The sequence below is a fragment of the Hemiscyllium ocellatum genome, unplaced genomic scaffold (genome assembly GCF_020745735.1).
Source record: "Hemiscyllium ocellatum isolate sHemOce1 unplaced genomic scaffold, sHemOce1.pat.X.cur. scaffold_243_pat_ctg1, whole genome shotgun sequence".
In the NCBI taxonomy this organism is placed as follows: Eukaryota; Metazoa; Chordata; class Chondrichthyes; order Orectolobiformes; family Hemiscylliidae; genus Hemiscyllium; species Hemiscyllium ocellatum.
Window position 1 is genome coordinate 75297 of NW_026868094.1, and position 26242 is coordinate 101538.

Here is a 26242-nt window from a genome sequence, read left to right on the forward strand (position 1 = left end):
AGCCTTGAACTATTACCTTGTTACTGATCTGAATTGACTTTATGTCTTTAATTCCACAAGTTGCATGTGATCATTTGGTATTACTCAGCGATTTTAAGGATCTTCCTCCTTGATGACAGATGCAAAGGAACTGGTTATTTTCTTGGTCCCTTATAAAACCTGTCTGGTCCGATTTAAATAATATGAGGCAACACCATTTTCAGTCTCAGCGCCAGGGTCTTGGACAGAAATTGCAATCTGGTTTTAATAGGGAGATGGGCCTGTATGAGGCACATTCCTCAGGAACCTTCCGCATCTCAAGAATTAAGGAAATATTAGCTTCTCTCAAAGATGATAATAGGCAATCATATAAGAGTGATTGGGCATCTCTAACATCGGCCCTGACAGAATCCCTACAAACTCCTTATGAAATTCGCCCAGTGGAGCATCAGGGCCAGGCGCTTTCTCACTCTGAAGTTGCCTTGCTGTATCCTATATTTCGCGAACTGTCAAGGGGCCATTAAGGAGAGCGACCTGTTCCAATGTTACCCCTGGTAGGACAAGGTTCTTAAAAAAGGTTTCAATTTTATACCTCCTGTTTTCACAACACTCAAACCGATACAATTCAGAGTAAAAGCTCCGTAAAACCTCTTAATCTTTAGCACCATAGGTAATGATCCCGACGCTATGTCTGATTGCAGTAATGGATGGGGGAGCACGCTTTTTCCGAGTCAGATATGCTAAATACTACCCTGGCCTATCCCCATATTCGAACACCTTTGCCTAGCAAAGGCAAGTTCTTCCTTTGCGTTTTGTGTCAGTATTGAATTCAAGGCAGCCTGAAAGGCCGTGATCTGCTGTAGGTTAGATATCGAAGGCCGCGCAAAACGTCCCGCCTCCGCGGCTTTCAACCACGTCTCAAGTAGACGCTGCTGTTCCTCCTCTGTCATTTCTGGCTAGCCGAATAGGAAATATCTAATCCCTTGCAAAGATTTTTGCAGTCTCCCATTGCATGGACAGACTACTAGCTATGCCCGAGTGGATAGTCAAGAATTCCTGAAAGTCCTTCAAAAAGTATTGCACAAATTTGGAATGCTAAAGGGGAAAAGGGCCCAAATGCCAGTGCCACAAACCTAGCTCTTCACTCTTGGCCTTAACCTCCAAATAGACTGGTTCGTGATCAGCTATAGCTATATTCACAACTTTGCAACCCATAATAGAATCCAGAAGGGCGAGAGAGCCAGAAAGAGGCCAATCCTTGTGTGACATCTTTGTTGGTTTGAAAAAAGGTGAAGTCCCTCCAGGTAGGAAGAAGACATCTCCAAATATCCACCAGCCCCCAATCCTCGCATAAACCAACCACCTGCTTGGCCTGTGAAGAAATAGCTGGGGCCCACAAGGCATCCTGTCCACTGTCGGATTCAAAAGAGGCATTATCTTTAGCATCGCAAATTGAAGATACTCTGATGGCTATTCAAGCTGGTTACTATACTAACTTTGCTATAGCCGGTGTAACTGGTAAGTCATTCGAGTTGTCTAGTGAAACCGTCTGAACTGAATTGATGCTCATGATATTTAAATTTTGGAAAAGTGCAAGTCAACGTTTTCATTTCCAATCAACGATTCCATTCCTTAGGAATTATAACTCGGAAATTACTCAAACAAATTGCTCATCAATATGCGAGGATGAAAGAAACTGTTCTCAACCTCCTTGATTCACTCAGTAAGTCACTCAGTCTGTTGAGTTAACTGAATTGATGCTGATAATATGTAAATTTTGGAAAGGTGCAAGTCAACTTTTTCAGTCCCAATCAAAGATTCCATTCCTTAGAAATAATAACTAGCAAATTATTATTTGCAAATTACTCCCCGCGATGCGAGGATGAAACACACTGTCCTCAACCATCTTGATTCATTTTCTCCTGCACAGTTTACATCTCCATATCCTCCACACTCGCCAATCCTGTCCACTACCAACATTATGACATCCAGTCTTTTCCTCAGCCTCAGCGCAACTCCCGAATAAACCATCGTTTGTGCCCTTGCTAATTCTGGATACATCTGTTTCAAGTCCCTTCTTACCACGTGTCCATTACGAAACAATTGCACTTAGGATGTTAAACTTGTTCTCTGCACAGAATCTGAAAGATGGGAAGACAGTGTATGGTGGTCACATCATTGGCTCATAATCTAGAGCCACAGAATAATAATCTATGAATATCGGCTTGTCTCATGCTCTTTCGAGAAAGCAGTGGGTCACCCTTACCTGGTCGGGTCTCTGTGGGACTGCAAACCCACAGCACTGTGTTTTACTCTTTTCTGCCCTGTGGAACAGCTGAACTAACCACCCACTTCAAGATCGTCACAAGATGCTGCCCTGACCAGGTCTGCACACATCCCGTGATGGCAAATCAAAAGAAAGATCACTCCCTTCCTCTGCCTGTATCCCATATTCCAGCAGTTCATTTCCATTCAGGTAGGTGGCCGTTCACTGTTTTAGGAGCGTCAGTTGTGATTGATTCCCTCCCCTAGAGTGATGACCTTCTGAATTGGCACCTCCGGTGCAAGCTGTATTAATGTTTACCTACAGATGTAAAGATGTTTGAAATTCCAAATGAGTGACAGTGCATCGTAAATGAATAGTTTCCTATTTCACACAAAAGAAACGGAGCCAGCTAAGTGAGGGAACGGAATTCTTGCGATCAAACCTGAGAGTGTTGTTGAGGCAGTATTTGGGGCATTGTGGATAGATTTTCTCTCCTTTATAAGGAGTGATCTCCGTATCACAGGCAGAGTGAACAGGGTTCCACCAGATTAATGCCTGGGATGATGGCACCAAGAGGAGTGAGTGAAGGTTGATCTGTAGCACCGTGAGAGAATGCGAGGTAATTGCATTGAACACTGGGTGGGATTGGCAATCACTCATTATATTCTAAACAGACAATGAGAATGTGATCAATTCCATGACTATTCTTTCACTCAGGATGCATGCTTGAGGATAGTTTAAGTGCCTGGGAGGACGTTACGCCCTCCTACCCCAACCCCCACATCTCACGGTGATTGACAGAGACAGAGAGTTCCAGGTTTTGAAAAAACCTCTCCCACATTAATAGTGCACTTGGTGTGTCATCCTGCACTGAATGTCATATTGTCCACCATCGCGACAGCAGCCACAATGCTTTCATTCTAAAACAGTTAACTATTCCGTCCAGCTACTGACCTTCATGAAGAACTTGAATCCATATTCTCATAGATACAAGGTGCCTCCTTGAGGTTTGCACCATAAGACAATCAGACATCGGAGCAGAAATTAGGCCAGTTAGCCCATCGAGTCTGCACCATCATTCAATCATCGCTGACAGTTTTCGCTAACCCATTCCCTGACCTACTCCTTGTAACCCTTGATCCCCGGGATAATCAAAAGCTTATCTAACTTCGTCTCAGATATACTCAATGATCTGGCCCCCACAGCCTTCTGTGGCAATAAATTTACAAGATTCTCCAATCTCTGGTTAAAGACATTTCTCCTCATCACTGTTCTAAAAGGTGTTCCCTTTCATCTAAGGCTGTGCCCTCGGGTGCTCGTACAATGGAAACATCTTACCAACATCCATTCTGTCCAGGTCATTCAGTATTTTTCATGATTCCATTTCACTCCCTCTCATTCATCTAAACTTTATCGAGAATAGACCTAGAGCGCTCAAACATGCCTCATACGATAAGCTTTTCATCCCTACGAGCATTGTCGTGAAGATCTTGTGAACACGCTTCAGGGCCAGTACATCGTTCCTGATTTATGGCGCTCAACATTATACACAATGCTCCAAATGTGGCCTGACCAGAGAAGTATACAACCTGTTTATATTCAATTCTTCTCGGAAAAAATGCCATCCATAATAAATGCAATTGCACCCCTAACCACTGCCTCAACCTGCAAGCTTACCTTGAGAGAACCCTGCACCAGAACTCTCAAGTCCTTCTTGATTTCTGAACTTTTTCTCACCATTCTAAAAATAGACCATGCCTCTATTCTTCGTGCCAAAGTTCATGACTTCACACTTTCCCACATTGGAAGGCATCTGCCAATCTCTTTACATGTCGAAATCCTTCTTCAGAATCTCCACCTTCTCAATACGACCTGTCCATTTTTCTATCTTTTTATCGCCTGCAATTTAGTCAGAGGGCCCTCAATTCACTCATCTAGATAGTTAATGTAACGAGTAAAAAGCTACGATGCCAACAAGAGCCTTGTGGAACACAACTTGTCACCGGCTGCCATCCTGATAAGGATCAATTCATCCCCACTCTCCGCTTTCTGCCAGACCGTTCAAGCAGCATGAAAGGAGCAAGAGAATCGATGTTTCAGGTAAAGCCCTTCTTCGGGAATGAGGGTGTGTCGATTCTCCTGCCCCTTTGATGCTGCCTGACCGGCTGCGCTTTCCCAGCAACACAGTTTTCAGCTCTGATCTCCAGCATCTGCAGTCCTCACTTTCTTCTTTCTGCCAGACAGCCAAGCTTCTACCAATGCCATTACCTTGCCTCTAACACCAGAGGTTCTTATCGTACTCAGTCATCTCCTGTGTGACAGATTGTCAAAGGCCTTCTTGAAGTCCAGGTGGACAATATCCATTGGCAGTGCTTGTTCAAGCCTGCTCAATTTCACTTCAAAGAATTCCAACTGATTTTTCAAGCATGACCTTCCCTTGATGAAACCATAGTGACTTTGTACTATTTTTCCAAACAGTTCCAAGTATTCAGAAATCTTGTCCTTCACAATGGATTCCAGGATCTTACCCACGACCGAGTATAGCTATTCATTGTGGACCTTTTGTCTTTATCCTTATTCCCACGTTAAAGAGGGATGTCACGTTAGTGGGTTTCCAATGTTCTGAGATTGTTCATTACTCTAGTGATTCCTGAAAGATCACCACGATCGCCTCCATTCTTTCTTCCGCTATCTCCTTCATAACACTGGGATGTAGTCCATCTGATCAACGTTATTTAACCACCTTCAGACCATTCAATTTTTTTTGCATGTTCTCCATTGTGGTGGCCAACATACTCAGATCTTGCCCCTCAATCTCTTGAATGTTTAAGGTATTACTCGTGTCTTCCACCGCCGAGGCTAAGCCAAGTAATTATTCAGCTCGTTGGCCATTTTCTCGTTCCCCACTACTATCTCCCCAGTATCATTTTCCAGCAATCCAATGTTCACTTTTGCCTCTCTTTTGTACTTTATATATCGAAGGAAAATGTTACAGTCTTCCTTTATATTACCCCAGACTTAATAATCCCCCTCCTTATTTATTTATAGGGAATATCAAAGAGCGATAGATAGCCTAGGATATTGTTGAAATGCATGCTTCAGTAATAAGGAAGTTTAACATCATTTACTTCACCAGTTACCTCACATGTGGAAGTAACCACTGCTGACAACTATCACATATTCTCAGTTACCATTCAGAGAAACTGAGTGGTATGGCCGCGAAACTCCCAAATTAATGAGAATACACAACTTCTTTTTCAGCACAAGTTTACCTCGAACTATCGAGTAAAAGCATGAAACTAGAGTTAAATTTATCAGATCAGTGGTAATCTCATTGAATAGCTGCACAAACACAGGGTGAATGAAAGCTTCATGAAATCGTGTGTTTCCTATGCGAAATTGCCCACTTCACAATGTGGGATCAGTTGGAGTGAAGTGATGAATTTGATTAAATTTACTAGTTGTTCACCCAGTGAACGGTAACAATTGATTATCCTGGTCCTGATATCATCACAGAAATGCAGCAATCGCACTTGAATCAGTGGCTTAATGATTTGCTTATTTGCAAATCTGGAGGTTGTTCATTCGACTATTCACTGTCTCAAAAACACTGCCGCTCTTTATTACACTTACAAACTCATTGCCCCGAATCCGAAATGTGCTTTGAATTCCTGATTTGCTGGAGGAAGAATCTTTGAAATGCTGGGATGTGTGAACTTTTGATATGAATGCATGCCCACCTTCAATCTATTGTCCACATAAGTATTGTCGATTATACCGCAATTCTTTGTTTAACAGATTCGCTTTTTAAACGAGGGGTCAGTGTGGTAATACAAAGTACTAAAATGATCAACACAATTCCACCGAATGGTTCGAAAGAATTGAGATCTTCATTAGAACCATCTTGCAAAGCAAGTTGTTTATCTTCTTAAACATGGTTTTCCTAAATACCTCTCAAAAATGAGCAGTTTCTGAGTACTTTGCAGGCAGAACACTTGAAAGAATTTCATTCTGTTTGGAATTATTTGTGGCACTTTTAATCTACCGGTTAATGTCTCCAATCGATGAATGCAACTGAGAACATCAGAGTCAACCTCACAGTACTGTCAGAGGAGGGGAAGATAGAATCGTCTCGCACGCTGCTCTTGAGCAAATCACAAATTTCCAACAACTCAATACGTGCAACCAGTGGGAGTGCAAAGGAAACAATTAAACAGAGCACCGTTTCAATTCTGGGAATCTTTAGAAACTATGTGAGAGGGGAATGAAGGGTGGACTGACCGACTGAGCAGAAACTGTCAAGGTACCTTCCCCTTCTTGCAGGAACAGAGACATGAACTCTGATGTTCTCGAGGCATTAACTGCTTTGAGACATTGAAAGCATTCCCATCAGAGCTGCTCCACTCACGCTATTATCAGTCAGGAACAATAAAACCTGATTCCCTGATCAGGCACCCAACTCTGGCCGCGATGTGGAAAACACCCAGTCTTAACCAATACACCACAAGTGCTGCCTCCCGAGCTGTTAAACTGCTTCTTAATGGCAATGCATATGGCGTTTGATTTATCAGGTCATACGTTTGAGCAAGTCATCGACTGTTTACAGAACGGAAAGAGGTCCGTCATCCAAGTTTTCAGCTCTTGGTATGTCCCCTTGTGTTCCTAAATGTTTCAAGCACTAGTCGCAATGCTATTATCCAGTCACGTTTTACAATGTATGCGACTTCAGTTTAAGATGGATAATCTTTGTTTACACTCCCTCGGTGATCTGAACCCCATTTCACTTCCAGAGGTAAACGCACAGACACGTTCTGGAGAGGTGACTGTGGCCTCAGGAGATATCGGACAGAAAGTAGTATTGCTCTCAATTGGCTTATTTTGTCTCATTTCAGATTTCAACACCAGAGTCTGGTTACAGCAATGAAATGAAGCATTCAGCCTTTCATTTGTCCATGTTCCTCCCCGATCTAAGCATTGAGCTACAGAGGCAGTGTGCTCTGAGAGAAGGATTCTCATTCTTTTGAAACAGCAACATAATAGATGATTGGATAGTCCCTGTATTAGAAAACAGTCGTAACAAAATCAAGACAGAACGGAAGGCATCACGTGCAGAAGGATGGGAGACTGTAATGCCGAATCAGACAGTTTCCAGGATGAAAGAAACAGAGACCGTCCATGGAAGTCTTGTAATTCGGATTACGTGCTCTGACAGCCATGGTCTGCAAATCGTTAGCATTTATTGTTACCAATATGTAATGCTGCCTTCTCCTTAAAAGTAGAATTATGACCTGGACATGCAAACATTAATCGTGAAATTGATCAAAATTGATGTATTGTTTTATTACATATTTTGGCAGCAAGAATAACATGTAAACACTTAGATTATCATTAAAATCCAATATTAAAGCCAGTTAGTGCTTTCACAAAACTACAAAAGCAGAGGAAGAGCTGGGAGTTGCATGACGGAAGGAGGCGACTGCTCCTGCTTTCAACCCACAACTTTTCATACCTTTCATCCCAAGAACATGTGCAGAAGCAAAAAACTGGCAAACTGACACATATTTTTTTAAAAAAAACAGAAAACGCTGGAAGTATTCACCTTGTCTCGAAGCTTCTGAAAGAGTGGTAGAGCTCAACACCATTACAATCTGATTGTATTTACTTTGTATTCACGATAACTAATGTCCAAGTCACAATTCATTCAGATATGTTCCCTCATCTTGAAAAGGTATGCACGCTGTCAGTTTGCCATGAGAAACGGTTTGTCAATTAATTCAACACAGACAGGATTGCCGTTTAAAGCTGCGTGAAAGACGTTACAAACGGTCATACCAGACAAACTGAGGTGCCATGTGAAAAATGCGTGTTTCATTCAGTAAAGCGAAAATAGAATTGTTCATAGAAAATTGTGGTGAACTGTCTGCTGATTTTGTTTTGATGAGGTCTGAAGATAACTCTCCTTCCCACTCCACCGAGGACAAGCAGGTCCTTGGACTCCTCCACCGACAGAACATAACAACACGACGGCTGGAGGAGGAGCGCCTCATCTTCTGCCTAGGAACCCTCCAACCACAAGGAATGAAGTCAGATTTCTCCAGTTTCCTCATTTCCCCTCCCCCTACCTTGTCTCAGTCGGTTCCCTCAATTCAGCACCGCCCTCCTAACCTGCAATCTTCTTCCTTAACTCTCCGCCCCCACCCCACTCCGGCCTATCACCCTCACCTTGACCTCCTTCCACCTATCACATCTCCATCGCCCCTCCCCCAAGTCCCTCCTCCCTACCTTTTATCTTAGCCTGCTTGGCACACTCTCCTCATTCCTGATGAAGGGCCTATGCCCGAAACGTCGAATTTCCTTTTCCTTGGATGCTGCCTAACCTGCTGTGCTTTAACCAGCAACACATTTTCAGCTCATTCATAAAGCTAATCCAAAACGATCAGATAAATATAGATTGGCAAATCAAAAGACAAAAGTTCTGTGAGACCACTGTGCCTGAAATCTGGGGATGAAGGAATATAAGGGATAATAGCAATATTGATCATAAATTGGCTGCGTGAAATGTTACTGATGAAAGGTGCCTGCCTGAAACTTCGATTTCCATGCTCCTCGGATGCTGCGTGACCTTCTGTACTTTTTGAGCACTGCTCTCATGCTGACTCTGATCTCCAGCATCTGCAGTCCTCACTTTCACCTGCGGGAAAGGGAACAGAGTCATCATTAACAATTGTGTTTTGAACTGGAAGAATTTTCCAAGCGAACTTTGACTGAGCATTGGGGTGTGAAAGTTCTGGATAGATTAGTTGAGCCCAACAGAATTCTATGATTGATCAGAGCCCCCAGCGCGCCCATGAGTTTGTCTGATTGGTTGGAGCACCAATGCCTACAGCTTGGTCATGTAGAACTGCCTCTTCTACGCTGTTGGGCATTATACATCATCAGTTCAGATGGGTCCTGCAGCATGCACAGGGTTAACATGATTGGAGAGCATGCATGTGGCGAATGATCATTGGAACGAAATGTTGTCGTCTTCAATCGATAGTTGGTGAGTGAGGGCGAAAGGGGAGGGAAGCACCAGGTGCTAGAGCCCAGTTAGAGGTTTCATGTTTGGTCATTATATGACTCTGGACCCAAACACAGTGGCTCTGGGCTCGCCAATTAAGCCAAAGACAGCCTGAGTCTCCTTCCCAGAAACAGACCCCAGTCAGCCGCCGCTATTCCTGGTTCAGTTTTATCTTGTTTTAATTTATCAGGTCACTGTTGGTTTATCTATCTTTAGCGTGAACAGAGATGAAAATAAGTGATATTGTTTGAAATCATTGTTGTTGTCCAGGAGGATGTGGTGTTGTTGGGAGACGTTTGGCTGTGTATTAGTGACTGGGACTGATGGTAAAGTGTACCCCATGAACACCTCCGTCCCTTACCTTGCTGTAAATATTTCAGATACGAAAATAATGAACATCTGTGTCCTTTTTTGGAACAAAAACCTGCTTTGAAAGGTGGTGAAGATTGGACTGAAGCAGTGACAGTTATTATCTTTTTTTACTTGGTCAATTCGTGCACATCACTGCTATTAATCATGTCCGTGCTAACATCACGGCTCTTATTCAGCTGTCTACGCGTCGGGCCAGTGGCGCAATGGATAACGCGCCTGACTACGGATCAGGAGACTGTAGGTTCGAGTCCTACCTGGCTCGAGGGAAATGCAGGCATTTATTACGCATTTGAAAACTGATTTCCCTTCAGCTGAAATAAGATGTGAGTTTTTAATCTGCAGGAATAAGAATGCCTTCATTAATTGTCCATGACAACCTCAGGGTCAATATTTCAGGGTCAATATTCCAGAGTCATCACAGGAGGAAGACGAATAGTCGGGCATCTTTCCATTTCGCAAAGCCACCGATCGCATCATTGTTGCTCGCGGGAACGCTCGGCTTTGAGCATTTTTTTGAAACTCCTTGGCCCATGGATTCAGAGAAGAATGAAGAGTTCAATGTCCAACTAATCTTTATAGAGAGTGAGTTCCAGAGTCTACCACCTGCAGACTGATAAAGTTTTCCGACAAATCTATTCAAAGCTTTCTGCATCTTGTCTGAACTCTACAAACGCTGGTGATCGATCAAGAGCAACTGTTTCCTTCAATCTGTAATTCCATGCTTCTCATTATTTCCTACACGTCAATCATGTCTCCTCACAATCAGCTCTGCTCTGAGAAAAATAACTCCCGTTTTGCCGAGGCCAGACCACTCAAAACATTCTTATGCAGGAAATTCAGAGTGTAACGTCGCTGTTTGTTTTGGTGAGTGTGTAGTATGATTTACTTAGAATACTTTAGCTAGGTTGACTTCCAGTTTTTAAAACAGAGAGAAAATTATTCACAAAACTAAGGAATGAAACACAATAAACAGAATATAAAATACCCACAGATCTTAGCTATCTAAAGTAGACTTACATATGCTTTTCAAAACAATAAACAACAGTCCTGATAATTAAACCCCATAAACACAGAATACAAATGAAACTGATTTACAGGTCGATATTAGAGGTGCAGAAGATGAGAGACATTCACATCACTGGCACACTGAAAACCTTCGTGTAATTATGTGTGGCTGATACTTTGGCAATGGTTAACAAAATGTTTAGGCTGTCAAATAAATTTTGAAATTTTTGTGTTCGCTGAAATTTCTTGCCTGTTTTGAGCAATTCGGTGAGTTGAGCAGTCCCACTTCTAACAGTCAGCACAAACTTTCAGAAAAAGTCACTCAATCCGGTAAACCGTCGTACTGCTCTCTTCGTCAACAATGTATAAAAATACCCCGTAACTTTCGTTTTCACATCCCGTGGGGCTATTTGTCCGTGTTCAACGACATAGTCCAGGAAGGTGACTTTGGCTTTGGCAGATCTACTTTCAGTTAGGTTTACAAATCAGTTTGACTTCCGTATTCGATCAAACAAGCCCGAGAAATTCTGTAAATATTCAATCCATGAGAGACTGAATGTCCCAGGCACACAACACACCAAACTGTTGTGTATCCAGCAATTACCTTGTCCGTTAACCTCTGAAATACGAGTGAATTTGTTTTGCACAAACGGCATTACTTTAAATTTCTGCAGTCCAGTTGGCGTTACAAAATTGCCTTTGATCTTTCCGACAAAGTTTACTGTCAGTAACCTTTCAGGAAGTCCAACTTGGAAATGTAAGTTGCTCTTCCAATCTCTTCCACATAGTCCTCCAACTGCAGATGCGTATATGCACCAGTCTTTCTAACAACATTGACTTTGTGATAGTCCACACATAACTTTTGTGTCTTACCTGGCTTTGGCACCATGATAATGGGTGAACTCCATTCATTGAAACTCACTTTGGTTATGCCATCTTGGAGCATACGTGACATCTCCTTATAAACTTGCACCAACTTTATAGGGTAATGCCTGCAAGGATGTTACAAAATCAGAACAGCAACTCCTATATTTACATCATCTACAAATAGGTTATTAATTCCCAGTTTATTTCAGCATGCAAGAGTAATAACTCTTACGATTTTCTTCTGGAAGAGAACTGAATAACATTACCAATATTGGACAACTTTTGCATTTTCCAATTTTATAGCAGGAACGTCCAATGCAGAATTCCCTGAAATTGGTTCTTCCCAGTGTGTTGTAGTCAATAACACATTCTACCCTTGCGTTCGTTCTTTGCCAAAATACCATTAGCCCATATTCCCATCACACATTCTGTGATATTCATTCATGCCAGGAGTTCCTATCAAGTAGCTAACCTCACTCGATTTCCTCTTAATTTGATAAGGTCTTCGAAACCTTGCTTTATAGTTTCACCAGTTAATGAAATTTAAATAAATACATTGTTCCCAGTGGCAAAATTCTGATTTTTTTGTTTCTCATACACTTCATGCTTCACCATTTGCTGCGATAATTTTAAGTGCTGTCTCGACAACTCTCCAACATTATTTAGTCCAATTCTAAAATTTGACACCTCGTTCAAATGCGTGGTCTCTGTAATCTGACTTATTAATATTTCCTTATTAAATTGTAATGGCCCTCTGCCTTTATGCCCAAAACTGGTATCAGATAGTCTTAGTTTGGTGGAAACTTTCGATATATCTCAGATCGCAAACAGCACTGACGCAACTCCCTTAATGAAATAATCTGGCTATTCCGAACCATAAAATCTCAACATAGTCTTTAATAATTAACGTCGCCTTTCCAGTGCATCCTGTGATTCTGGATGGTACACAGTAGATTTGATTCGTTTTAATCCGAAGCTATCTATATACTTCCTGGAAAGTTGGATGTGAAGTTTGACCCTTGACATAATTGTATCTCTGACTGTAGTCTTTATTTAGTTTTTGTAAAAATCGTAATTTTTCCTCAATCCTTCTAGCTGTCATCTTGCAGAATTGAACAGCATTTGGAAATCTCGTCAATACACCAATTTATGTTAAATAATACTTATTCCCATTTTTTATTGGATGTAGGGAACCTACACAATGCATCAAGACAATTCAGACAGATTCCTTGATCGCTGCAGCAGGTATAAAAGGTGCAGGCTTTATTATTTCCCATGCTTTTGAAATGTATGACACGTCAGGCAAAATTCAATTACATTCATCTGCAATCCAGGCCAGTAAAAATGTCTTTGTATTTTAGCCTCCGTTTTCCTCACGCCTAAGTGACATCCAATTTTTGGCACATGCAGCACTCGCAGCACCACTTTTCTGTACCCTACTAGAAAAAAAAACATCCTGCCCATTTCTCACGGGCTTGAATATATGTTGGTCTCCATTCTCTCCTTAACATATCATTTGCTAAGTAATATCACACAGGGATGCATTCACTCTCCTTCCGAATATATGTCTTCTGATCCAAGTGTTTTAATTTTTCATCTTTTTGCTGAAACTCAGTAGCATAGCTGAGCTGAATATACTTGCATTTTTAACGTTTGTCCCCTGCTGTGTCCCACTTACTTGATAATAAAAACGTTGTAATCTTGATGCATTGTGTATGTTCCCTACATACAATAAAAGTTGGGAATAAGTATTAATTAACATAAATGGATGTAATCATATTTCAGCCTCCTAATCCGTGCCTTTTGATTTCTACTGCTTTCGATTGTGACTCTGTGATCGCATAAAGACACAATCTGGGAAAATTCCTTTATCAACGTCCTGCATTGCTACTCTTGCCTGCAGCTCGACTGGCTTTACAACTGGAGTATGCAGCAGGCTAACCGGTGATTGAGCTATATCATTTGCAAGCACAAATTGTATTCTTGGAGCTGAGAGTTTGTCCAGAACTCCCACCACAAACTCCCCACTCTTTTCTGCCCACTCTAGCCTCACTGTGTATCACTGAGCAATGTTTCGTCCTACCATGAATTCCTGTACACATAGTTCTTCAGGACTACATATTTCCCCATTCTCCTGCATCACAGACTGAGACGATCCTGTGTCACTTAATATTGTTACCTGTCTATCTGCTACTCCTGGCCAAGGGAAATAAACTTTAACTTTGCAGGTATATTTTTCAAGCAGACTTGGCACTTCTTCCTTACCAACCTCTGATCGGTTTGTACACTCTGATGAAGCTTTCCAGCCGCTACTGTGCTTTCTATTACCATGCCAACAAAACATCCAGGCTTGTTTTGTTTTCCTGCATTTGACTTTACAGTGCTTTCCATAGTTCTCCAATACTGATTTCATGTGGCCTACTTTATTGCAATGAAAACCTCAGATCTTGTTCCCTTCAAGGTTTTCCTATATATCCTGTGATAAGTTAACCTCATGATCTTCACAGGGATTTAACTTTCCCTTTCCACGTGAGGATTTCTCTTTACCCAATTTCTATCCCTCAGGCTTAACATGATTCTGGAAGTCCATCCTTGTTTTATGGACCAGTTCATTACAATCAGCCATAATATAGGTTCTATGCAGAATGAGTTTGAATCCATTTGCGAAGAAATTAGAAGTTCTAAGAAGAAAATGTCACTGATTGTCTCCAAATTTTAAGATGACATTGGGGAGGGCAGTAAACAAAGACATAAATAACAAATGAAAAAATGGTATGACAATTATCATGCGGGAATTTAATCAACATGTCGATTGGTCGAAGCCGCTCAGTCATGGTAGCCTTGACGGGGATAGTTTTGAGTTATCTGCAATGGATTCCTTAAATAATGTCTAATGGAACAGGGTCGCCTCCGTGCCAATTCTTCTGCTGCCTTCGCCTCCGTGCCTACTTCTTCAACTAAGATTCTCGCCCACTCTCTGACGACCCCTTCTCCTGCCTCCAACATACCCCATCCACCTGTACACCCCGTGCTGGCCTCTTACTCGCCCTCAATCTCTTCATAGCCAACGGCCATCGCGACATTAACTGCCTCAACCTGTTCACCCCTCTCACCCACTCCAACTCTCACCCTCGGAACATGCAGCCCTCCACTCCCTCCGCTCCAACACCAACCTCACCATCAAAACAGCAGACAAGCGAAACACGATAGTAGTTTGGCGCACTGACTTTTACACTGCTGAGGCTGAACGCCAGCTCGCAGACACCTCCTCCTACTGTCCCCTTGACCATGACACCACCGCCCACCACCAAACCATCATCTCCCAGACCATCTATAACCTCATCACCTCAGGGGATCTCCCATCCACCGCCTCCAACCTCATAGTCCCACAACCCCGCACCGCCCGTTTTTACCTCCTGCCCCAAATCCCTAAACCTGATTGCCCCGGCCGACCCATTGTCTCAGCCTGCTCCTGCCCCACCGAACTCAACTCTGCATACCTCGATACGGTCCTGTCCCCCTTAGTCCAAAAACTCTCCACCTACGTTTGGGACACCACCCACGCCCTCCACCTCCGCCATGATTTTTACTTTCCCGGTCCCCAACGACTTATCTTCACCATGGACATACAGTCCCTGTACGCCTCCATCCCCCATCACGAAGGACTCAAAGCCCTCCACTTCTTCCTTTCCCGCCGAACCAACCAGTACCCTTCCACTGACACCCTCCTTGGACTGACTGAACTGGTCCTGAACAACTTCCCTTTCCAATCTTCCGACTTCCTCCAAACCAAAGGAGTACAATGGGCACCCGCATGGGCCCCAGCTATGCCTGCCTTTTCGTAGGATATGTGGAACAGTCCATTTTCCGCAGCTAGAATGGCACCACTCCCCACCTTTTCCTCCGCTACATCGATGGCTGTATCGGCGCTGCCTCGTGATCCCATTAGGAGGTTGAACAGTTCATCCACTTTACCAACACCTTCCACCCCGACCTCAAATTCACCTGGACCACCTCAGACTCCTCCCTCCCCTTCCTAGACGTTTCCATTTCTATCTCGGGCAACCGAAAAAAACACGGACATTAACTATAAACCGACTGACTCCCACAGCTACCTAGACTACCCCTCCTCCCACCCTGCCCCCTGTAAAAACGCCATCCCATATTCCCAATTCCTCCGTCTCCGCCGCATCTGCTCCCAGGAGGACCAGTTCCAATACCGTACAAGCCAGATGGCCTCCTTCTTCAAAGACCACAATTTCCCCCAAGACGTGAACGACGCTGCCCACCGACGCATCTCCTCCACTTCCCGCCCCTCGGCCCTTGAGCCCCGCCCCTCCAATCGCCACAAGGACAGAACCCACTGGTTCTCACCTACAACACCACCAACCTCCATATACAGCGTATCATCCGCCGTCATTTCCACCTCCTCCAAACGGACCCCACCACCAGGGATATATTTCCTTCCCCTCCCCTATCAGTGTTCCGAAAAGACCACTCCCTCTGTGACTCCCTCGTCACGTCCACACCCCCCACCAACTTAACCTCCACTCCCGGCACCTTCCCCTGCGACCACAAGAAATTCAAAACTTGCGCCCACACCTCCCCCCTTACTTCCCTCCAAGGCCCCAAGGGATCCTTCCACATCCGCCACAAATTCACCTGCACCTCCACAAACATCATTTGTTGCATCCTCTGCACCCGATGTGGCCTCCTCTATATTGGGGAGTCAGGCCGCGCGGACCAACCAACCCAATCACCCCATTGCTCAACCCTTTGACTCCCCCTCCCACTCCACGAAGCACATGCAGTTCCTTGGACTCCTCCATCGCCAGACCATAACAACACGATGGTTGGAGGAAGAGCGCCTCATCTTCCTCCTAGGAACCCTACAAAATCTGAGGAATGAACTCAGATTTCTCCAGTTTCCTTATTTCCCCTTCCCCCACCTTGTCTCAGCCAAATTCTTCGAACTCGGCACCGCCTTCCTAACCTACAATCTTCTTCCTGACCTCTCCACCCCCACCCCACTCCGGCCTTTCACCCTCTCCTTGACCTCCTTCCACCTATCGCATCTCCAACACCCCTCCCCCAAGTCCCTCCTCCCTACCTTTTATCTTAGCCTGCTGGACACAGTTGGCTCATTCGTGAAGAAGGGCTTATGCCCGAAACGTCGATTCTCCTGTTCCTTGGATGCTGCCTGACCTGCTGCGCTTTTCCAGCAACACATTTTCAGCTCTGATCTCCAGCATCTGCAGTACTCATTTTCTCCAACAAGGGGAGTGGTTCAATTAGATTTAGTGCTGGGTAATGAACACGGCAAGATGTTAGATTTGGCGATAGGTGAGCACTTTGGTGATAGTTACCAAACTTCAGTTATGTTTACTTTAGATTGTCAAAGGGATAAGTATACACCTGAGTGCAAGCGCTATTGCTGGGGGAAAGAAAACTGTAATGAGATTAGATAAGATTACACATTCAGAGGTTGGGCAAGGAAACGGCACGGAATGGGCAGAATAGAAATGTGGAGCTTATTCAAGGAGCGGGTTCTGTGTCAGAGAGGGAGGAAATTGTCAAGCGCAGGAGTCATGATTACTGAGGAAGTTGAATCTCTTGCTGAGATGAAAGAGGCTTGTGTTCCCATGAGATGTGAATGCTCAGTTAAGGAGATTAAGAGTTACAAGTTAAACAGGAAAGACCTGAAGAGAGACTGAGGATGAGCCGGGAGGGTAGTGAGAATTTGTTGACAGATAGGATAAGGGAAAATCCTAAAGCTTTCCATCGGTATGTGAGGGCTAAAGGAATGAATAGAATAAAATATGGCCAATGAAGGACAGTCAAGCTCGATTTGTGAATGGGTGATGACACTCACAACCATTATCGAGCTCTTTGAATAGGTCATTAAACTGGATGTCGGTTTTCTCACTGAATTGGAAAGTTCATTTCCAGACGGTTCATCATTCTACTAGGTAACAATTTCAGTGGGTCTCCAGGCGAAGCACTGTTCACGATTCCTGCTTTCTATTGATATGTTTGGGTTTCTTTTGGTGGATGATGTCATTTCGAGTTTATTTTAATCAGGGGGTAGTCGGTGGCGTCGAAATCGAAGTGTTTGTTGATAGAGTTCTGGTTGGAATGCCGTGTTTCGATTAATTCTCCTGCATGTAAGTGTTTGGCTTGTCCTCGGATGGATGTGTTGTCTCAGGCGAATGTAGTGTTTATCTAATGCAATATTTGTTACAGGTCTTGCATGTAATTTTGCAAATGACATCATTTTTTCATATTGACAAATAGGCAGAAAACGAGCCACCAGGATACATGAACACCAACTAGCCACAATACAACGTGACCCTCTCTCACTGGTATCCTTACATACAGATCAGGAAAGGCACCACCTTGAATTATACAACGCATCCATCCGAGCACAACTGAAACAGAAACACACACGATAATTCTGAGAAGCATGGCATTCCAACGGGACATCCATCAACGTCACATCGAGATAGACTTCATCAACAACTCCCTGAGAACCAGAAGAGGAAATGATATCACTATCGGAAATGACATTGCCCACCCAACGAACCCCAAGCATATAAGTAGAAAGCAGAAATCATGAACGGTCCGTCACCCGAAGGCACACTGGAGATATTAGCCAGGAGGGTAACGAAACGTCTGGAAATGAGCTTTCCAGCTCAGTGACCAAATCTTCATCTGGGAAGCTAAAACTGAGCTACAACTCTTGTCAATACTTGCTAGGTGACTAAACAGATGTATGAGGATAAAGCCGTTCACGTAATGCACGTTTGGATTTCAGTGAGCCGTTTGATAAATTTCGCCATGGCAGGTGACTCACAAAATACTGAAGCATGTGCTTGAGGGTGATGTCGTGCTTGGGATCAGAAATTAGCCGCTGAACGAAGACAGAGGTGTTACTTGATGGGAAAACGTCATCCTGGAATTCTGTTGCTTGTGGTGTACTGCAACGATCTGTTATGGGTTCACTGCTTTTTGTCATTTGTTTTAAAGGAGCTGGATGGGGGCGGAGAAGGATGGGTTAGTAAATTTGCGGACGACACTAAGTTCGGGAAAGTTGTACACAGTGCTGAAGGATATTGAAGGTAACATAGGGACACAGGTATGCAGCAGAGCTGGGCTGAGAGTTGACAAATGGAATTTAATGCAGAAAAGTGTGAGAAAGAACATGGCATTAAACATATCACAGAATATAAAGATTTATAGCAGAAGTTTCTAGTAAAATATAAAATGAAAAAGAGGCAAAAGTAAACGTTGACACTCTCGTGGATAAGAAGGGGCATTTACTTATGGGATATGCGGAAATAGCAGTGACATTGATCAGGCATTTGCTTCGGTCGTCACAGTGGAGGATATTAATAAAATGCCAGTAATTGACAAAGAGATGATGTTTGGTGACGACATGGGAACAGTCATTATAACAAAAAAACTAGTGTTGAATTGTTGAAGCTAATATTGCAACGGATGGTTACGTCTCCAGGACCTGATGGAATGCATCGCAGGGTACTAAACGCAATTGTATGCAAAAAAGAACTGCGCTTGTGGTATTTTTCCAAAATTCGGTGGTCTCTGGGGCAATCCCAGCAGAATGGAAAACACAAATATGACGTCACTTTAAAAAGTGAGGCAGACAAAATATGAGGACTTAGATCAGATTACTTACAGTATCGAAGCAGGCCCTTTGGCCCAACTATTCCACACCGATAGCCAAAGTGCAACCAAGACAGACCCATTCTCCAACATGATAAACCAGTTTGTTTAACCTCTGCAGTGGAGAAATTTCTTGAGTATATTATCGAGGAAGAAATAGCGGGGCTTCTCGGTAGAAATTTGACAGATGCAGCCTGGGCTAATGAAGAGCAGGTCATTCCTGCAAAATCTTTTCGAATTCTATGATGGCATTACGAACATGGTGTACAACGGGACCCAGTGAATTGATGTACTTATATTCTCAAAATGGCCGCGACAAGGTGCTGTTCAGGGGCTGATAGCAAACGGATGCAGGCTGTTCAGGGTAAAGTATGAGCATGGATTGAGGATTGTTTCCCAACAGGAAGAGCAGAGCATGGATAAATGAGTACTATGTTATTAACCATTAACGATGTTCCTCAGGGATTGGTACTGGTACCGAAATTACTTACAATTTATATGGATGATATGGATTTTGCAGCCATGCACATCATGTCAAGGTCTGCAGTTGACACAAAGGTGAGTAGCAGAGCAAAGTGTGCGGAGGACTGTGAAAATCTGCAGAGGAACATTGAAATATTGAGTTAATGGGAAATATTCTGGCAGATGGAATTCCGGATTTGAAGGTGTTCGCTGATGACAGGAGACTAAGTGGAATAAGCTTATATCGAAAATTCAGAAGAATGAGGCCGGATCTCTTGGAAACATATAAGATTATGAAGGTCATGTGTGAGATAGAAGTCGAGAGCATGTTTATTAGCAGATGAAACTAGGGCAAGAGGGCACAGCCTCTAGATTAGAACGAGATATAGGACTGAATTGAGAAGAAATTTCTTCAACCAGAGGGTTGTTCCTCGATGGAATGCTTGCCCAACGATGTAGTTGATGCTACATCAATCAATGTGTTTTAAGCTCGGGCTGCTTTTTTAACAATAAAGGAAGTAAAGAGAACCTTCAGAGTTTGATTAAGTGGATGTGTGTACATGGAAAGATCAGGTATGAGCTGAATGAATGGCGAAGCAGTCTCTAAGGCCTGTGAGGCAAAGCCTTGCTCCTCGTTCTCCCGTACTATGAATGAATGTGTCACATATTACGCGATTTTAGGGAAAGCTTCCATGGAGCAGTTGGGGGAGGTGTTGTCTGAGAAGGCGCAGTGCACCACGATGCCCGGGATGGAATGGTTCCTGGGGAAGGCGGACAAGAGCGGGGAGGGGGATGTATGTTTGGTAATAGCATTTTGCTGGAGGTGGTGGAATTAGGAAATTATTTTGTTGATCACGTGGAGTACCAGAGTGCTTAAAGCTCCAGACCAATTTCTGAAAAATAATGGGATGAGAATGGATCGTTGCTTCGTGATGGACATTTGCAAGCTGGGTCCAAAGTCCTTCTTTGGTGCAGTGAAAGTCACAATGTCTTTGAGAATCTAACTTTACCAGCCATATACCATTGTGGCCACAAGAGCAGGTCATAGTCAGAGATTTTCTTGACTCCTAAAGCGTGGATAACACATAGCCTGCGATTACACGCCACCGATGATTTGTCTCTGGCAGTCTCCACTAACAGTTATTCACACTCAGAGCGAGAGCGTTATTCACCTCATTGTCCAAATGTTCTTCTCTTTATTTTCTTCTTTCCCTACCAACTGTTTACTACGTTACAATACAGAATGAGACATGATGGGATAGTTCCTTTTCACCTGGATGATTGCAGTGTGAAAGAAACAATGTACAGAAGAAGCACAACAGTTTAGTCAGCATCTGAGTAGCAAGAGATATTTAAATTCCAACCTACTTGAGGATTCCTTACTGCAGTTGTAACAATATTGAAAAGCTCAAAACCGTCCAGAACAGAGCAGCTGAATTGAGAAGCAACACATAACTAATAAAACATCGACAAACATCCATTCCCATCATAACCAAACGCTCAGACATGCAGTCTGCACCATTCACTAGATGCACTGCAGATATTTACCAAGGCTCCATCAAAAGTACATTATAAACTCACAACTGCATCCATCTAGAAGGAAAAGGGCATTCAACAGATAGGAAAGGCCACTTACCATCCTGATCTCGAAATATATTGCCATTACTCCAGAATCACTGGGTCAAAATTGTGGATTTCTCTTATGTATAATTCGGATCTGCCGACAGCACACAGAAACGATGTTTCAAGATGGAAGCTCATCATCACCTTATCCAGTCAAATCAGGAACGAACAATAAATGCTGACATGTTCTGGAGTACCCACATCCGACGAAGAATTAAAATCATACGCTTTGGTGTTCTGAGGATTCTCTCTTACTGAGATATTTCTGGATTTATATGAGTGGTATCAAAGATGAGGATTTGCTGTTGGGAAATTGAAACGAAGCATTTCATCAGAATTTGAAGGAGTTGGTTTGTTCCATATAGCCTGAAGCTTATCGGCCTTTGAAAATGACAGCAGAAAGCTACATTCACAGTGGAGTGAAAGTATTCACTATCTGAAATATCGAGGCATAATTGGAGCGACGCTGGAGAGTAACTGTGGAAATGTGATGACGATTCAATTACTTGTCTGCCCTGAAAATTCATCAGGGCAACCACACCGAGGGAAAGCCATTCAACTGTTTTGAGTGTGGAAAGGGAGTTGCTCAGTTCTCTAACTTGCTGACTCACCAGTGGTTTCACACGGACAAGAAACCATTTCATGGCCCAGAGTATGAGAAAGGCATTAAAACGTCTCACGAACTGTTGTACCATCAACGTGTTCACGCTGACGAGAAACCATTCAAGTGCTCTCTCAGAGGGAATAGGTTCAGGCGGTCAATTGATCTCAATTTACATCTGCGAACTCAGTGGAGAGAGGCCGTTCGCCTGTTCTAAGAATGGGAAAGGATTCTTTCAGTCATTCAGTCTGCTGAAGCACCAGTGAGTTCACACAGAGGAAAGAACATTTGTCCGCTGTGATTTGAAATAATTAATTGATTCTGGCAATCTGCTGAAATACAAGCAAGTTCATACTGGAAAGAGACCATTCACCTGAATGTATACAATTTGCCTTTGAATGGAAAAGTGAACCAGAATTGACTTTCTGGGTGTACTGTTACACTTAGGAAGGCATTTGCTAAATCCAAAGCAGAGAACCATTTACTGTCCAGTGGAATTTCAGCTAATATAGTACAAGGATTAGGAATATTTGGGGCGAGCTGAACAACAGCATAATTAACTACCTGCAGGTCTTGAACAAACGTCCATTTCCCGATTCACCTGGAATGTTTGCCTTTTTGGCTGGAAAGATGGGGGCTCTCACCGGTGATTATCCGCAGGGGATTATGACTCCAGCCTTCAGGAGGGATTCAAAGACTGGAATAATTCCTTTCACAGCCTCGGGTTTTAACGGGTCTTGTGTTCTGCAAGGACAATACTAAGACTTCGGGATTATTCTTTTGGTTTCACAGCTTTGTATGAACCCCACATCACGTTTACCATTTGCCCTGCACTCAGCAAGGACCCTTCTTAATCTTGGGTGCGAGCCATCTTCCACAGCTCAACGCCAGCCTACCCTCTTGGCGGGGGTTACCTGGATTGCCCTACCTGCCTGAGTTAGCCAATTTAGTTTCTCTATAAATGTCCTTATTTCTGCATTGAAGCAGATATGCACATCGTCCCTGAAGACACAAGCTTTCTGTTTTGTGTGCCGGTAGTACCCATGGTCCCAAATCCTGCCACCTGTCACTGGATGTGTTCGCCAATGGTATTTGAGGAAAGGAGCGTTCCAGAGGATAGGGTCTAAAAGATAGGGTCTACTTGCCTCACAGACATTTTGGATAAGTTTACACTGACTGCACATCTGTGATTGTTCCAATAAAAGTCGCACAATAATAACTGATCTAGTTCAAACAATCTCCTAAAACAATCCTGCTCATATGATTTGTAAGGGTCATGACGGTGTATGCGTGCTGTGCAGTGCCTCTTATCTGCAGCAAGAAAATCGGTGTTTATGGGATTTACATGGTTACTTGCTACCTGGGCGAGCGAATCGCTCACTGAACTTATGGGTCTCTGGGTAATCATCACTCATAGCCATGCATCAGGTGTCGTGAGTCGGGATTTACAGCCTGCGCTGTTAAATCTTCTTTTTTGTATTACCTGCAAGCCTGTCGGGGTACTGCACAAATCCGACCCCAGCCTCACTATGAGATCGCCAGCCATCAGATTTAAAGGACAGAATTCCGAGAAATGAAATGAGAATTGGAATGTTTCACCGTCACTGATTTCGCACAATAGGGGTGCGGTGAATCTCTTTCGTGTCACGAATCCTGACGCATCCATTGCATCGACTCTCTCAACTGCCTAGATTTAAGGACTGAATATGTTGCCTCTGTATCTACCAAAATGGTAACTGGTGCACCTTCCACATATAATACAATTTCCCTTGATAATAGAATTCGCTTCTTCTTATCAACACCTCAATGTCAGGGACCTGAAACATTCGAGTTCCTTTCCAGATTCGGCGTTGTTTTTTTTCCCCATTCCTTGACTGGTAATATGGTAGTTTACTGGCCTGTAAGTCTGTTAATAGTTCGGTTTAAATTTGCATTTTTTTTCTTTCTGTCTGCAATACTTGCCTCTGCAAAGTCAGGTTCTTACTTCTTTGTTTCCCTGTGCTTTTATTGGTTTCGAAATAAATGCTAATTTCCCATTACCATGGACATCACATTATTTTTGCAGGTCGCTGCAACAGCGAGGGCCGAAGTGCCTGCACTGCATTGTAACGTTATATGTAGTAAGCTACATTTCCTGCTGGTTTCTGATGTCTCTCCTCACTGTGGAAGTTTCCAGTCACATCTTCCAGAGATTTGACTACACTTCATTTAATAGAGGCAACTGTATTTCCTGCTCAGAATGTGATTTCTCTGCAATGGAGAGAGGAAAACAGAGTCTGTGACAAAACTGAGATCACTTGCGTTCTGTCCAGAATCAACAAAAACTAGCCCGATCTTCCAGTCACATTACTTCACATTTCACTGTTTGCCCACCCTTCAGGCTCTTTGCCTGTATTCCTGATGAAGGGCTGTTGCCCGAAACGTCGATTTTACTGCTCCTCGGATGCTGCCTGAACTACTGTACAATTCCAGCTCCACTCTAATCGAGACACTGTGTTCCCAAGCCACTATTCCGGTCTCTGGTTTGCTGCAGTGCTCCTTCAAGGAATAACACAAGCTGGAAGACCTGCAACTCATTTTCTACAGACAGTCCATGCAAACTTTAGGACCCAACATCAAGTTCAATCATTTTAGAACCCGTCCGCCCTCTTCCACATTCTTCACCCAACCTTCCATCTCATCAATTCCGAAGACAGATCATTGGACTCGAAATGTTAACTTTCCTTTCTCATGAGATATGGACACGAGATGCTGAATTTTTTCTGACATTTTGGCTTTACTTCAGGGAACTTTGCTTGTCTGTTATAATCGCCAGACTGCTGGAAGCTTCTGATTGCAGGATGAGATATTCAGAGGAGATGACAGGAATGGCAAGGGCTGGACCATTTCCATTGTGAAGGTAGACGAGGTAGGTTGGGGGATGTTTATTGAAGAGCTGAGAAGGCTCTTTGAGTAACCGATTAACATGCACATTTTATGAAGAGGATAGATATGTATGAGAGGGATCAGCCTGTATTGGGAAGGAATAGAGTGACATAAATGAAAGACAGGAGACAAGATATTTTGAGGAGATTTTGGGAGAATGCTTTCACCAGTAGAGTGTTGCTTATCTGGAAATCATTATCTGAGCATGTGGTAAAGCTACATGTCATGAGAACGTTCCAGCAGTCTGTAGCCGAACACTTGAAGAGCCAGAGCACACGTGGATAAGGAACAGATACTGGAAAGTGTGACCAGGACAGACAGACGCGAGATGGGTGTCCTGAACGCAATGGGTCAAAGACAAATTTGTGTGCTAAAAGGCAATTGCGGCTGGGGCTCTGTGGCACAATGGATAGCGCGTTCGACTTCTATGTCATTGTTCAAATTGCAATTCGAAGGTTGTGGGTTTGAGTCCCATCAGAGTCGGTTTATGGTTTGGAAGGTGGTCAGAGCAGACTCGGCTGCTCATCTGCAAAACCAACAGTATTCGTGCAGAAACCCAACTGTCTCGAAACGGAATATTTTTCTCTCACAAGTTTAAGTTTTCTATGTCTATTTATGATAGAGATCAATAAACATCTGTTAGTCAGTAGGCAACACGATGATGTGTATCGGCTGGAAAAAGACACAAAATTGTTGTGTCAGCCATGATGATATTGAATCATGGAGCGGGGCCAGATCGGTGTTAACAATGGGCTCCTTTGTGTCTGTGCCATTTCTGGTCCAGATTTTTAAACAATCATAATAATAACAATATGAATTAAACACCACGAAATATTTTGGTCTCACCTCCACATCCCTTCCCTTCCAGCTGGAACAGACAGCTCTTGTTTCAGCTTTAGATCAGACAGCGGAGGGTTCTGACAAGTTCTCCTTCAGGCTGAATGTGGCTTCGCATGGGTTTCAAAGCGGACATATGGAGCAAGCAATTGCATGGATTCAGGGGATTCAGGGACAGATTTCCCCTTTGCTGGGCTGGAATTCTGGCCAAGTTAATGAACGTGAAGTTCTGACATTTTGAATCTTACTCTGGATTCTTGCGACTTCAGCAATTAAATTGAAATTCACGTTCCCCTTGCATAACATTATTCAATCTTCACTGTTTATAAAAATCATGCCACGTGCTCGTGGTTGCACTATGCTGAATATTGTTGTCGTTGTGTGCAGTGTGGGTTGATGTGTCATATGAACATGCCGATGGAAGTTGGTAAAATTTCAGTGAATCGAATTCCCTGACGAAGTGAAGCCGATCGAAGGAAAACCCCAGTCCAGTGGCGACATAACATTTCTGGTGGTCAACGCAGGACACCACTGTAAACCTACGCAGCATTCAATAAAGTCG

General features: G+C 43.4%; 1 non-coding gene across 1 annotated transcript; it reads left to right on the forward strand.

The window, feature by feature from the left end:
• Positions 1 to 9866: 9866 nt before the first annotated feature.
• On the forward strand, positions 9867 to 9939 carry trnar-acg (transfer RNA arginine (anticodon ACG)). The gene has a single exon. It is a non-coding gene; the product is annotated as a tRNA-Arg (tRNA).
• Positions 9940 to 26242: the final 16303 nt, after the last annotated feature.